Source organism: Cavia porcellus, unplaced genomic scaffold (genome assembly GCF_034190915.1).
Source record: "Cavia porcellus strain 051 isolate PalLab524CR breed Dunkin Hartley unplaced genomic scaffold, mCavPor4.1 scaffold_7, whole genome shotgun sequence".
Lineage (NCBI taxonomy): Eukaryota > Metazoa > Chordata > Mammalia > Rodentia > Caviidae > Cavia > Cavia porcellus.
Genome location: NW_026947490.1, coordinates 25,778,521 through 25,793,020, shown reverse-complemented (window position 1 = coordinate 25,793,020; position 14,500 = coordinate 25,778,521). Strand labels below are relative to the sequence as shown.

Genomic DNA, 14,500 nt, shown 5'->3' with positions numbered 1-14,500 from the left:
TTCATTGAACTGCCTAAAAACATCTTGTTTGTTTTATGAGTCTTCTCTAGACAACTAAGTTTGACATGTCAGTATTATGTAACTATGGTTTGCAGTTTCTGGGAAGCAATTGAAACTCTATTAACCCTGTGTATACTGTTAAAAAGTAAAGGAGACAGTGATGTGAAGCTAGCTAAATTTCTGAACTGAACAAGGTTGTACTGTTTAGAGTGCTTCCGTCTGTAATAGTGAATCATACTCAAAGGAAACATAAGCAAATTTTATTTTACAGTGCAAATATACTGCAGGTGACAACACATGATAATTTTTGAATTTTTTTGTTCCACTCAAATAATGAAGGCTAAAAATGGAGACAATCTTCTGTTTATCTTAGCTTTGAAGTCACATGCTAAAAGTCTCTTCCAAGAAATGTGCTGAAGCATTTTATTTGGTTTCCTGTCAGAGTTGTTCTCTCTAGCTAGCATGGGCTTGGGCAGATGAGGATTATGTGCTGTGAGCTCCAGTGTTTAAGTCAAAATTCTCATGACAATACACTTCCTGTCTTTCTATGTCATGCAAATAGCTTCTGGCAAATTTATCCAAACCTTTTGAGTTTAAACTAAGATTTGTCAACAGCAAATTAAACCAGATTAAAGCAAATTTAAGGGGTTATTCTTTGCTAAGAACTTAAGACACCACATCTGAAACCCATTGCTCTCAAGTGCACTGTTGTGTGGAATGCTTTACATATTGGTCTGAAGTGTGGACGGAGGTCTCATGTGCTATGTAAGTAAAAAAAAAAAAAAAAAAAAAAAAAAACAAAAACAGTATTTGCATAAAATGGTATTGATTTTTTTTTTGATTTTTTTTTAATTTTATTTAAGGAGAAAAGAAAAAAAAAGCAGGGAAAGGGTACAAGTTATACATATTTACAGAAAAAAAATGAACAGTAGGAAATCACTAGTTAATGGATTACATATTGTCATCTTAGAAATAATTGTTCAAGTCACAAAATTAAAGCTTGTAAAGTGGACATTCCATCAATGATACTGCAAACAGTTCTGTTCATTGATCCAATAAAACTCTGTGATATCATTTTCTATCTTATACACTTAAATATGCATGCAGTTATATAGTTTAGAGTACTTTCTTTTCCTCTCTTTTGTACCATGACTATTACACATTTTGGGTTTCATTGCTCCCACGGTTCTTATTACTTTTTTGGAAGAGAGTAAAACCAAATGTGACATAACAGAACAGAATCGGTCAAGTCAAAAGGGTGGACATAATAGATAATGTAAAAACATAATACAGGTGATCAACAATGGTTACCATATGTCTCCCGCTATCTCTAATAGAATTGCCTATATCATTAGTTATAATACAGTTGAACAAAACAGTAAAGAATAAAACAGACAAAACCAAAACATTGGAGACATTGTAGGTCTTCAAAAGTAGCTAAAAGTCAACAAGAATGGGCGTCATAATGAATCTCATTATCTTCAAGCTGATGCCTAAACTTTCGAACCTGATACTATCCAGCAAAACAGAATAGGGGAACATCAGTTAAAAACCAGATGGTGAGAGTAATACAGGGCTTTAAATCAAGGTAATGAAAAGTCAAAATGGGTTACTATAATATATCCTGCTATTTTTTTCCTTTAATTAAAAGGATAAAGATAAAAAAGTAAATAATGGAGTGGAGATTGAGATAAAAGAGGGCATAACAACGAAACAGCGCAGATCAAAACATAACCATTTAAGCAGAATAGTGTTTCACCACCAGATAATCCTAACCTAAAAGTAGTCACCATATTGTTTCTTTCTTTGAAATCCTTGAGTACAACTTCGTATACTGTAGCATTAAGTATATCAAAACAATGTAAAACCATTCAAGAGAATGACAGCATTACAGAGTATTTAGAATCGACTAACAGAAAATGAACAATGGTTTCTGTATAATCTCCTTGTCTTTAAAAGGTTTTTGCTTATACTATCGTACATAATAAAATCCAATAAGATACACTTAATGGTATTGATTTTTAATTTTGTGATCACTATCTTAGAAAATTATTTAATATTTTTAATGTTTTCCTTCATTTTTATTTATTAAATAGGTTTTTGTGCCCTCTATTTTTTTCCCCAGTAGGGCTCAGCGTTGTTTTATTCATCATCAGAATTGTTTCTTAAGCCAGCTATTTAGAAAAGATTTTCATACTGGGATTTCTTGCTAGTGGTATTTTCTTCTACTTATTGCTGAAGGACATTTATGTATTTCTTTATGGAAAAACCAAAAAGCTGTAGCTGTGGTCTGCCTAATACTTCCATTGCACCTCAATACCAAGGATATGGATTCTGATTTCAGTTTTTATCTTAAAAGGAAAAAAAAGCAAAATATAAAAACAGGTAGAAATAATGCAGAATTACAACAATAACAAAAATTAAGGCTAAGAATTCACTAATTGATAAATTACATATTGTCATCTTAGAAATAGTTGTTCAAGTTGCAAAGTTAAAGCATAAAAAATGGACAATCAAACAAAGAATGCAATCTGCTCTGTTCAATGATGCAACTAAAACTTATTAATATGGTTATCTGTCTTACACACTTAAATATGCATGTGTTTATATCCTTTACAGCACTTTCCTTCCCTTTCTTTTTTTACAATAGCTATTACAGATTTTGAATCTTATTACTCCTACAGTTTTTATTACTTTTTAAACTAGCAAGACAATGTGATATTTACAAATGTGATTATAATTTATTTCCCTTATGAGGATAGTCTGGATTCTGATATTGAATTATTAGTTGACCTAACACAATAAAGCATAGTTAGAAATAAAGAAAATCATGTTAGTTTGTATGTACATTGAAATATTCTGCTGCTGATAGAATAGCATTTTTAAATGTAATAGGTAAAAAATTACAGTGTTTAGTGATTAAATATTTAAATGGCTAGCCTCTTAAGAACATGTTTGTCAAGTGTATATTCACACATTTACTTCAATCAAGGGAATAAACACTTGCTTTATTTAACCATCTTTACTGTTATTTTTAGAAGGCAAGTGTCTTCTCTAGTGCTCTGTCCTCTATGTTTTCTCTTTTTGCTTTTAATATGCCATTATGTGTATGTGATAAATTTTTAGAATTTGACTTGAAGTGTAAGGACAGATCTTAATGTTTGTTTTTCCAAGTTATATAATTTTTTTTCCAAAGGGTCTGTACTTTATTCTTTACAACAGCTTGAAAACCATTTTAAAAACTCTTTAAATCATTTTTCCAGAACATTTTTACATTGTGTGCCACATAGAACTTATCCGTGGAGAAACAATTCCTTCACTTTTGGACAACTACTGCAATGAATTTATTTAGAAAATACTACAGCTCTCAGGTAAGAAATTCATTGTGTGGTAAAATATGTGACTTTGTATGAAATTATTAGCGTTTTCTCTAACACTAGCAACCAAAATAGCACTTCATCATTTGGTTGGCTTAAGTAAGTGGCTGATTACCTGTTTTTTCCACTGTGGTGTGACTGGCTGAATAATCTTTCATTAATTGAAAGATAAATTGAAGTCACAGGAAAAATCATCTTTGGTTGTAAGCCAAAAATATTTTGATTATCCATTTCATCACATGGTGAATAAAAGTACAGTAACAATTGTATAGTATTTATGTTCTCAAGTAGCATCATCATTTTCTGGGTAATAATTACATTGTAGTATTAATATTTATATAAATGGACCTCAGCAGTATATTTACTGTGCATATCTTAAGTTCTTAACTGTAGTTTAAATAAGCATATTATCTGATTAAGTATATGACACTTACATCATTTCCAAAAAATACCACCATTGCTGTCTTTTATGCATAATTTAGCCCAAAATTTTGAAGTGTCTTTTCTTTGTCTCCTTTGATTTTTTCTTTTCATTGTTGTTGTTGATATTAAACAGTTTAATCTTTGGAAGCATATATTCAAGACTGTTCTGGAACATTTATTGCCTTACCAGAAATGTTAGAAAGAAATGGTGGTTAGAGTAAAAAAATAGACTTTATCTTCTGTATTTTAATAAGAACTCTTTGTTCCTGCGGGGAAAGGATGCAGAGGTTTTTACATTCATTTCAATTTACTAAAAACTCACAACTGAAATTGATTTTATTTCAAGGATAAGTAATTTTAGAATTTCAAATAGTACTTCCTGAGAATGACATGCAACTTATATGTTTGTATTCCGTTTTCTAATCCATCTGCCAGTCTGTTTTTTTCCATTGATCAGCTGAGATCATTTACATTTATAGATATCATTAATATGTACTGACTTATGAGTGTCATATTATTTTTCTGTTTTTGGTTTTCTGTTATTTCTGTTTAATATTTTGCCTGCTTGGGGATTTTCTTCTGCTGGTTTTTCTTGAAATTCTTGTTATCCTTATAATTTTCTAGAGTATCCTCATTTCTTTCTAGAATATCATTATCTCTTTCTAGAGTACCCATATTTGTTTCTAGAGTATCTTCTTATCCTAATCTCTTTCTAGAGTATCCTTTGTAGTGTTGGGGTGGTAGTCATGAATTTCATGCTCTTTGTCCTGGAAATACCTTATTTCTCCAACAATTTTCAAAGATAGTTTTGCAAGATACATGATTATGGTTTGAAATTTTCTTTGTTCAGGACTTCAAGTCCCTCATTCCAAGCTCTTCTTGACTTCTTGAAGTTTTGTGTTGAGAAGACTGCTGTGATTCTAAGAAACATTCTTTGTAGGTGATCTGTTCATTTTCTCTGACACATTTTATTATTGTGTTCTTGATGTGAAATACTAAAACCTTAGTTATTATATGTCTGGATGAAGATTCAGTTTGTCTATGGCTATTTGTTTTCCTATACACCTCATTTATATGGATATCAGATCCTTTTCCTATGTTTGGAAAATTTCCAGCTATTATTTCTATAAATAGTCTTCATGTTTCATTTGTATTAAATGCCAGATTTTTTATTGACACCTATCCATCTTGTATTGTTTCTCTTTGCATCATCTTGCAGCTGTTAAACTGTTATTTCCTGGATGTTTGATATTTTTAAAAGATATTTTCTTTCATGATCATAAGCTTCCACCCTAACTCCACAGCCTATATGTCTATATTACACTTTTTCAAGTTGTTTTCCAGATTTCAAATGAATTTTTAATTTCCTAAATAACACTTTAAATCTGTTTTACACATTCTACTTCCATCTTATAATGTTCATTCAAAATTTCTATCATTTTCTTATATTCCTTTATTTTTAATCTAGATATTCTTTAAATACACTGAAAATTTATTTCATATGTTTGTCATGTCGTTTTTAACTGAAGAAATTATTTCTTATCTGATTGGCTCAAGAGATTCATGGAGTTGTTTCATTCTTTTGGTTGCTTTCATTTCAGAAAATTCAGTTGTGCTGTTTGCTGTGTCTTCCATTTTAATGTGCCTTGATTTGTTCTGGGTTTGCTGGAGGATTTAAACTGCATCTTGCTCTTGGATTCATGTGGGTTTCTAGGCACCCTCTTGATAGTATGCACTGGAATGCTACATTTGACAGAGCTGCAATCCTCCAATATCCCCATGGCTAGCAAATGTGCACCTCTGAATTATGGCACTGGGGCTTTGTTCTTTGATGAGTGGAGCTTTAATTCTCTAGGAGCAATGGGCTAGCCTGATCAATCCCTAATAAATGGCTCTGGTGATTTGGATTAAGGAGGGTTCTGTACCTCTGTGACCTGAGAGTCTGGACAAGAATTCCTCTAAAGCATTGCATTTTCATGCTGGGCTGGGCAGAACTTGGATCCTGTGTGCAGCTAGTGTAGACACACCCCCAAGAATGTCTTAATTTGTTTTCTGTGTTGCTCCTAGTGAGTTTGTGTATCAGGTAACTGTATTGTTAGTAAAAAGGCTTCTGTAGGAAAAATCTGTTCTTCAGGGATGCCTTCTCTGGGTGGGAAACTCTTGGTTGGTGTCTTTCACAAGATTCTACATTCCCAATTTATTGAGAGTGGGATGGTTTCATAATTCTTTCTTTCTTCTTTTGTTTCTTTTTTTTTTTTTTTTTTTTTTGGCTAAGTCTTCAGTATTTAATGTATGGCCATGGTGAAGTTATTACTCCGGAGCTTGCATGGTATTGTTACAGAATTGAGAACACCTGCTTACAACAGACATGACATTCTAACTAAAATAGTAAAATTGGCAATAATAATAGCAACAAGCACAATCTGTGAACTAACAAACTTCAGGGCATAGAAGCAAAGTCTGTAGATATAGAAAAGAGCCAATCATAAATGAGGAATTTGTTTGCAAAATGTTTGCTCTTGGTGGAATAATTTTTTTCTCTTGTGTGTCCACAAAGAAAACTGAGAAACATGTAGAAAGAAAGATGTAGGACAAATGATGGACATGAAAAGGTTGGGAAAGTGGAAAAGGGTGTAGAAAAGAAGGAATGGTGTATTCAAGTGATTATTTGATCTTAGGTTCTGAATGTCATGAATGGGATTAGTTTACTGTGACTGACTTCTTTGCAGTCATTTAGAAAAGAGAGATGAAAACAAAAAGACAAAGAAAAGAAAACAAGAAAGTAAAACGGAGTAAGAATAAAAATGAAAAAAATAAAGACAAACAGGAGAGACAAAACATTCTAGAGAAAAGGGCCATTTACTGAGTCCATCTTCTTATCCCACTGGTTTCAGTCTCCAAAAATTTCTTAACAATATAGAAACTTATTGACAAGGCATAAGCCCAGTAAGGTGAGACATTCTGTGTTAGTCACCATCTCCTTACTGATACAAAATACTGTTCACGCACAACTCTTGGGAGAAGATTTGTATTTTGGCTCAATCTTTGTACAGGTTGCAGTACATAGTGCCCTGGCTCCAAAGAAGAATGGTGGAGTAGCAGAAGAGTTTGGTAGAGGAACAACAGCTCATGCAACTGTGCCCACTTTCCAGAGATGACTGGAAAGAGAAATTAACATTCCACATCATGTCCTTTGGAACCTGCACCTTCTAAGAAGAACTCACTTCCTAGGAGAAAGTTAACTATTAGCTCCCTTATAAAGTCACCTTCTGACCTTCCCATCTGTGATCTCACTAGGCTTGAAGGAGATGCCTACATATAAACTACAACACATGTCTGAATTTTGAGCTCCTTTGGAGGTTAAAGTGGATGAAGCACAAGTTCAAGGTCAGTGTAGGAAACTAAGCAAGATCCTACTATAAAAGTAAAAGTAAAAATCACTGCCTATAAGGTACAATGGGAGAACACCTTCTAGTGCAAATATGGTAAAAGGATTGAAAAATAAAAAATATAAAAATTTACACTTGCTTTGAACACCTTTTGTACTTTAGCATTTTCAAATCTTCACTTATGCTTCCCCACTTTTCAGGCATAAATATCTCATTTTATCTTAGTTCATATTTCCTTGATTACCAGTGGGAATCAGCAACAATTTTCTCTGAATCTGCCATGGAAATGGAATAGAAAGTCTCAACCAAATATGAACATACCTTACTGTTGGGAGCCGCGTTTGTGATAGCTCGCCTTGCGCGGCGGACGTGCGGCCTGTGGTAAAGAGCAAAGCCTGAGGTAGATTACCCCTCCCATCGAATATGTTAGTTTTCTGCTTACCGCGTAAACAACCCGCTCAACAATATAGTCTGCCTGGCAACTGATGATGTTAGCCAATCAGCTTGCCTTGCTTACTTTAACATGATTGGACACTGTACCCGTATATATACCGGTGCCACCCCTGGGCGGAAGAAGAAGCCAGGTAAAAGCCCAGAAGTAAAAGCCCAAAAGGAGCCGCGGAGAGCGGACCGGTAGAGGCTTTGGGGCAGACTGAAGCACAAAAGGAGCCGCGGGGAGCGGACCAGAGGAGGCTTCAGCTGGGAGAACCCAGGGCAGGCTATACGGAGAAGGAAAATAAAAAGAAAAGGTTGTCCACTACCAGACTTTGTCGTGTGTCCTTCCTGCCGGCCGGGAGTGGACATCGACATTTGGAGGCCCGCCCGGGGACTGATCACCCCCGAGACGTGGAAGTGGACAACGCTCCAGTACAGAGCTGCGAGACAGGTGAGTTGGGGATAAGCCTGGGCTCTGGGTGGCGCGCACCTACAGGGCTTTTAGACTCCCCTCAGGCTCACGCGTAAGTGGCAGATTCCTTGGGCCTCACGCGGTGAGTAACATATTAAAAGATGGGAAACATGTTAGGTAGCAACACTAAGAGCGAGGGTGGTTGTGGAGAAAGCTCTCAAGAGCTTACAAAAGTACGCAGGGTATCTGAGCAGGCCCAGTCAGGGAGCTCCCGAGAGGGGTCCGTCAAGGGGAACAAGGATGCTAAGGAGGAGGACGGGGCTCTAGCCTCGGAGTCGTCTGACTCCGAGGACGAGGGAAAGTTAAATGGCAAGGAGGCCAAAGAGACCAGCTGTCAAGAGCCTAAGTCGCTCGATAAGGAGTCGCAGGGTTCTTTTCCAGTGTTGCCCCGCAAATTGCGCTCTGCTCAACCTGGTCTGCGGAGGAGTAGAGAGCTCCTGAGCGCTCCCCGGCGCGAGAGGGAGGCGATCCCTCGCCACGAGGCGGCCGCCTGGGAGCTCTCTCCCCTTTCGCCAGAACAGGAAGTGATGCACGGGCCCCCATTTTCCGCCCAATCACGGCCGCTGTCTTATGCTCCGCCGCCGGCGGGTCGGTATTTTTACAGGCGGCTTTGGCAGGGGGGACGTTTGTCTCATGAGGTACATCCACCTGGGATAGATAGTGGCCCCTACGGGATGTTTCCTGTACAAGTAGCTATGGGCCAGGGACGCAATGCATGGGAGCCTTTTGAGATAAAGCAGATTAGAGAACTTAAAAATGCAGTTACAACCTTTGGGCCGACTGCGCCTTACACCATTGCCATGCTGGAGAATCTGTCTTCTGGGCCCCTCACCCCCGCGGACTGGATTCAGCTGGCAAAGGCGTGTCTGCCCTCGGGCAGTTACCTGGATTGGCGAGCCTGGTACGCAGAGTTCTCTGCAGAGCAGGCTGAGAGAAACGCCAATCGGGGAAACCGGGGGTGGAACAAGGAAATGCTTATGGGAGAAGGTCGGCACGCTGATGACCAGACCCAGTTCCCCGGCGCTGTCTATAAACAAATCAATGCCATAGGGCTCCGCGCCTGAAAACAGGTAAGTGGTGCCGGAACAGCCTCCTTGTGTCTTTCAAAAATAATTCAGGGTACCACAGAGCCATTTGTTGACTTTGTGGCCCGAATGCAAGATGCTGCCGATAAGATATTTCCTGATCCGGGAGTGGCTCAACTGCTGGTAAGACAGCTGATTTTTGAGCAATGTACAAAGGAGTGCAAGGCAGCGATAGCTCCTCATAAAAACAAGGACCTCAACGCCTGGATTAGGATATGCAGAGAGACAGGGGGGCCGCTCTCCAACTCGGGAGTGGCTGCTCTCCTGGCCGCGGCTGTACAGCAGAGGGGACCTCGCGGGTTAGAAGGGGAATGTAAGGCTAAAGGGTGTTTTGCCTGCGGGGAGCCAGGACACATTAAACGTCATTGCCCAAACAATGCAGATGCTAGGCCTCGCCCTAGGAATAAAGAACCATATGTTTGTGGGCGATACAAAAAGGGATCACACAAAGCTGAGGAGTGTAGGTCGGTCTTTGATGCTCAGGGCAACCGTATTTGTGGACAAGATGCTAGAGAGCCAAAAAACGGCCAGAGGGGGCCCCCTTCACAGGCGGGCCCCCACCCCAGAGACAGGACAGCTCAGGGTGGCAGCCTTCAACAAGGGCCACCCCTGGGTCAGCAGGTGTAGACCTCAGTGTCGCCTCAGGACTTATATTAGTGCCTGATATGGGTGTTCAAGTGGTTGAAACCACCTTTAAGGGACCATTACCCGAAAATTCCGTGGGTCTGGTGATCGGGAGATCCTCCACGGCCCTTCGGGGTCTCACAGTAGTCCCAGGGGTCATAGACTCAGACTACACAGGATATATTAAAATTATGGTTCAATCTCTTGTGGGTACTATGGTAATCAATAAAGGAGACAAGATAGCGCAGCTCTTGCTGCTCCCCAGTCTCCACAAGAGATTTCCCTCAAAACAGAAAATTAAAAAAAGTCAAGGTTTCGGTTCCTCAGGGAAAGTCTTTGAGGGACTCCATATGACACTTGGTAAAAGGCCCATGCTCTCACTTAAGGTCAATGGCAAAAATATAACAGGGCTCCTAGACACAGGAGCTGACCGTTCCATTATCTCCAGAAAGGATTGGCCTTCCAACTGGCCCACCAACACTGCAGATAACACGCTGCAGGGCCTGGAGATGGTGTCAGCTCCTCAGGTTAGTGCTTCAACCCTGCTCTGGTGCGATGAGGAGGGTCATCAGGGCCATTTCCAACCGTTTGTGTTACAGTTGCCAGTGTCTCTATGGGGAAGGGACATCCTCACTCAGATAGATGTCACGCTTACGTCAAACTGCTCCCCCCAGGCTAAAGATATACTCAGAAACCAGGGATATACCCCCGGCAAAGGCTTGGGCAATGCCCTGCAGGGTCGGACATCCCCAATACCAGTAGAAAACAAAAAAGGTAGGCAAGGATTGGGTTTTTCTTAGGGGCCGCTAAAGAAGCTCTCCTACCCACTTCGATCAAAATCACCTGGAAATCAAATGATCTGGTTTGGGTACCTCAGTGGCCCCTGCCTAAAAAGAAGCTATTAGCCTTGTCAAAAATAGTCAGTACACAACTTAGATTAGGACATATTAAGCCGTCAACCTCCCCATGGAACACCCCCATTTTTATAATTAAAAAAAAGTCTGACAAGTGGAGGCTGCTCCATGATCTAAGGGCGGTCAACGCGCAGATACAGCCCCTGGGGGCGGTCCAGAGGGGGCTGCCAGCTCTCTCAGCCATCCCTCAGTCCTGGCCAGTTTATGTTATAGACCTTAGAGACTGTTTCTTCTCAATTCCCCTGCACCCAGAGGACACTCATAGGTTCGCCTTTACTTTGCCCACCATTAACCAAAAAAGCCCTGATCTCAGATACGAGTGGGTAACGTTGCCCCAAGGTATGGCCAACAGTCCCACTATGTGTCAGATTTACCTTGATTCCCTACTGGCCCCCCTACAGAAATCCTTTCCCAAGATAAGATATATACATTACATAGACGACCTTTTGCTCAGCGGCAGGGACCCAGACATACTAAATAATATGCTCAGCCAGTTGGTCAAGGCCCTAAGACAAGCTAATCTACATGTTGCCCCCGACAAGATTCAGAAAAAAAAAATGGTGACCTACTTAGGCGCAAAAATCTCCCCTATGCTAGTCTCTCCACAAAAGGTCACCATTAGGATGGATGGCGTTAGGACCCTAAATGACATGCAAAAGCTATTGGGAGACATTAATTAGATTAGGCCATATTTACATATACCAAATTCAGATCTCAAACCCCTGTTCAACCTTCTAAAGAGAGACCCAGATATAGCCTCCCACAGGAGGCTCACTCCTGAGGCAAGAGCTGCCTTACAGAGAGTAAAAAAAGCCTTAGGTGGGGCTACCTTACACAGAATTAAACCAGGGCGACCCTTTGATGTCTGTTTGCTACAGACTAGTCTACAGCCTACAGCGGTGATTTGGCAAAAAAGACCACTACTGTGGATACACCCTAAGGTCTCACCTGCAAAAGTCATAGAGCATTACCCAGAGGCAGTCGCTTCATTGGCCCTTAAAGCGCATGATAGAGCTGTCCAACATTTTGGCTCAGGACCACAAGCCATCCGAGTACCCTATACCGCCAGCCAGATCAAGACCCTGGCTGCCTGCATAGATACCTAGGCCATTCTGAGATGTGTTTTCCATGGGGATATAAACAATCAATACCCTAAAGACCCTATCTTGTCATTTGTCACTCAGCACCCTATAATTTTTCCAAAGGTTACTGCCTCTGAGCCATTAGTCCCAGCAACTACAATATACACAGATGGCTCCAAGACGGAGATAGGCGCCTATGTGATCCTAGGCAAGCCCCCGGTTACCATACAATTTAAACCAGATCAGCCTCAGGTGGTAAAACTGCAGATCGTTAAAATGATTCTTAAACGGTTCTCAGAAGCCATTAACATTGTCTCCGATTCTAGGTATGTGGTCAATGCTATGCAAGTGCTTGAGACTGCCAGTTTAATTAGATCCACTTCCACAGTGGCTAGACTGTTCCTGTCTATCCAGACATTGCTTCAAAACAGACACCATAAGGTCTTCACCACCCACATAAGAACACATACATCCCTGCCGGGGCCCATGGCACAGGGAAATGCGGCTGCTGATACTGCCACTCGCCCGTTATGGATTTTTACCTTACTAACACCAATCGAGCGAGCCCGTGCCTTCCATGATAAATTTCATGTTAATGCCAGGACACTAACAAACCATTTCCATGTTTCTAGAACAGATACACGAGATATCGTGCGACTATGTGACTCCTGTGCCACATACAAACCTGCCATACCGATGGGAGTAAACCCTCGAGGTTTGATCCCTGGTGATGTTTGGCAGATGGACATCACACATATACAGGAGTTTGAGACTCTTAAATATGTTCATGTTTCCACAGACACCTGTTCTCACGTCATATTCACAACAGCAAAAACAGGTAAAAAAGTGTCTAATGTGATCAATCATTGCCTGGCAGCTTGGGCCACATGGGGCAAACCAAAAATATTAAAAACTGATAATGGACCAGCCTATATAGGCAAAGCCTTCAATGAGTTCTACAAAATGATGGAGGTTCAATTAAAACATGGTATCCCATACAATCCCCAAGGTCAAAAAATCATTGAGAGGGCTCATAGAAGCCTCAAAGAAATTTTACAAAAACAAAAAGGGGGAGTAAGCCAAGGCCTGGCCCCAAAGGCACGATTATCCATGGCACTATTCACACACAATTTTTTAAATTTAAATAATGATAATCGCTCCCCAGCTGTAGAGCACTGCAACCCTTCCCCCAACCATAAAGGGTGGGTGAAGTGGAAAGATGTCCTGACAGGACAATGGATGGGCCCGGATCCAGTGGTCAGCTGGAACCGAGGCGCGGTTTGTGTTTTCCCACAGGAACCGGGACGAGAACCACTGTGGATACCGGAGAGACTGACACGGGCAACAAAGCCCTCGACTGAAGATCAGACCTGCCCTACTGGAGATCCATCACAGACCAACCAATAAGATGAATAAAAATAGCGGTAGCCCGAAATAGACAAGAAGATCCTCAGGCATATGCATGGCTTGCTCAATTGGCCCACGACCGAGTCTAGATATGGCGGGCATCCCTCATTCTCCTCCATAAGGTGACAATACACAGCAGGGTAGGTGAGTCAATGACGGGTAAGAGTGTGCCTCCCCAGCACGACTCGACCTAAGCCAGGCCCTACCCCATCCTGCACGTAAGCCGCTGGACTGTTAGATGCTGCCCAGGTCTAAATTTCTCTCCGAGGGGATTTCTTTACGGAGAGGAAATGAGTACAAGCTTGTGTGCATCCAGGTTCCGTCCAGTTTGTGCCTGGCCCTAGAAAAAGGACGAGGGCCTCAGGGCCTTGACAGACCATGGCATGGCCAACCAGGGTCTAAGCCAAGGACCTACGGTGGACCTACACATAGGGCATAAGCCTCTGCACCCAGTCCAGAAAGGGCTACGATGCGCACATTCATAAAAAAATAAAATAGGGGGAGATGTTGGGAGCCGCGTATGTGATAGCTCGCCTTGCGCGGCGGACGTGCGGCCTGTGGTAAAGAGCAAAGCCTGAGGTAGATTACCCCTCCCATCGAATATGTTAGTTTCCTGCTTACCGCGTAAACAACCCGCTCAACAATATAGTCTGCCTGGCAACTGATGATGTTAGCCAATCAGCTTGCCTTGCTTACTTTAACATGATTGGACACTGTACCCGTATATATACCGGTGCCACCCCTGGGCGGAAGAAGAAGCCAGGTAAAAGCCCAGAAGTAAAAGCCCAAAAGGAGCCGCGGAGAGCGGACCGGTAGAGGCTTTGGGGCAGACTGAAGCACAAAAGGAGCCGCGGGGAGCGGACCAGAGGAGGCTTCAGCTGGGAGAACCCAGGGCAGGCTATACGGAGAAGGAAAATAAAAAGAAAAGGTTGTCCACTACCAGACTTTGTTGTGTGTCCTTCCTGCCGGCCGGGAGTGGACATCGACACCTTACCACTGAGCTATATCTCAATCCAAGGCTCAAAGAATCTTTTTCCCTACATTTTAAAAACTGCAACACTGAACAAAAACACTGACACTCTGTAAGCACATACAGGTTAGCTTGCTGCAAGTCTTCCTGGTAGCTGAGGACCATTACTGACCTATGCGTAGGCATGTAAGTGTGATCAGCAGATGTCACCCCTTTTACAGTATCCCTATTTGTACTTTGAACTGCACTCTACTTCCACTGTTTGTGGCCTTCCTCTCCAACAACCCATAAACTCCTCTCCAACAACTCCATAAACCCAGGT

The 14,500-nt window shown here is 41.1% G+C and overlaps 1 pseudogene; it reads right to left on the bottom strand.

Annotated features, from left to right (window-relative positions):
- Nucleotides 1-14,343, bottom strand: part of LOC100732610 (pyruvate dehydrogenase (acetyl-transferring) kinase isozyme 1, mitochondrial-like) — a 39,843-nt pseudogene extending 25,500 nt beyond the window's left edge.
- Between the last annotated feature and the right edge of the window lie 157 nt (nucleotides 14,344-14,500).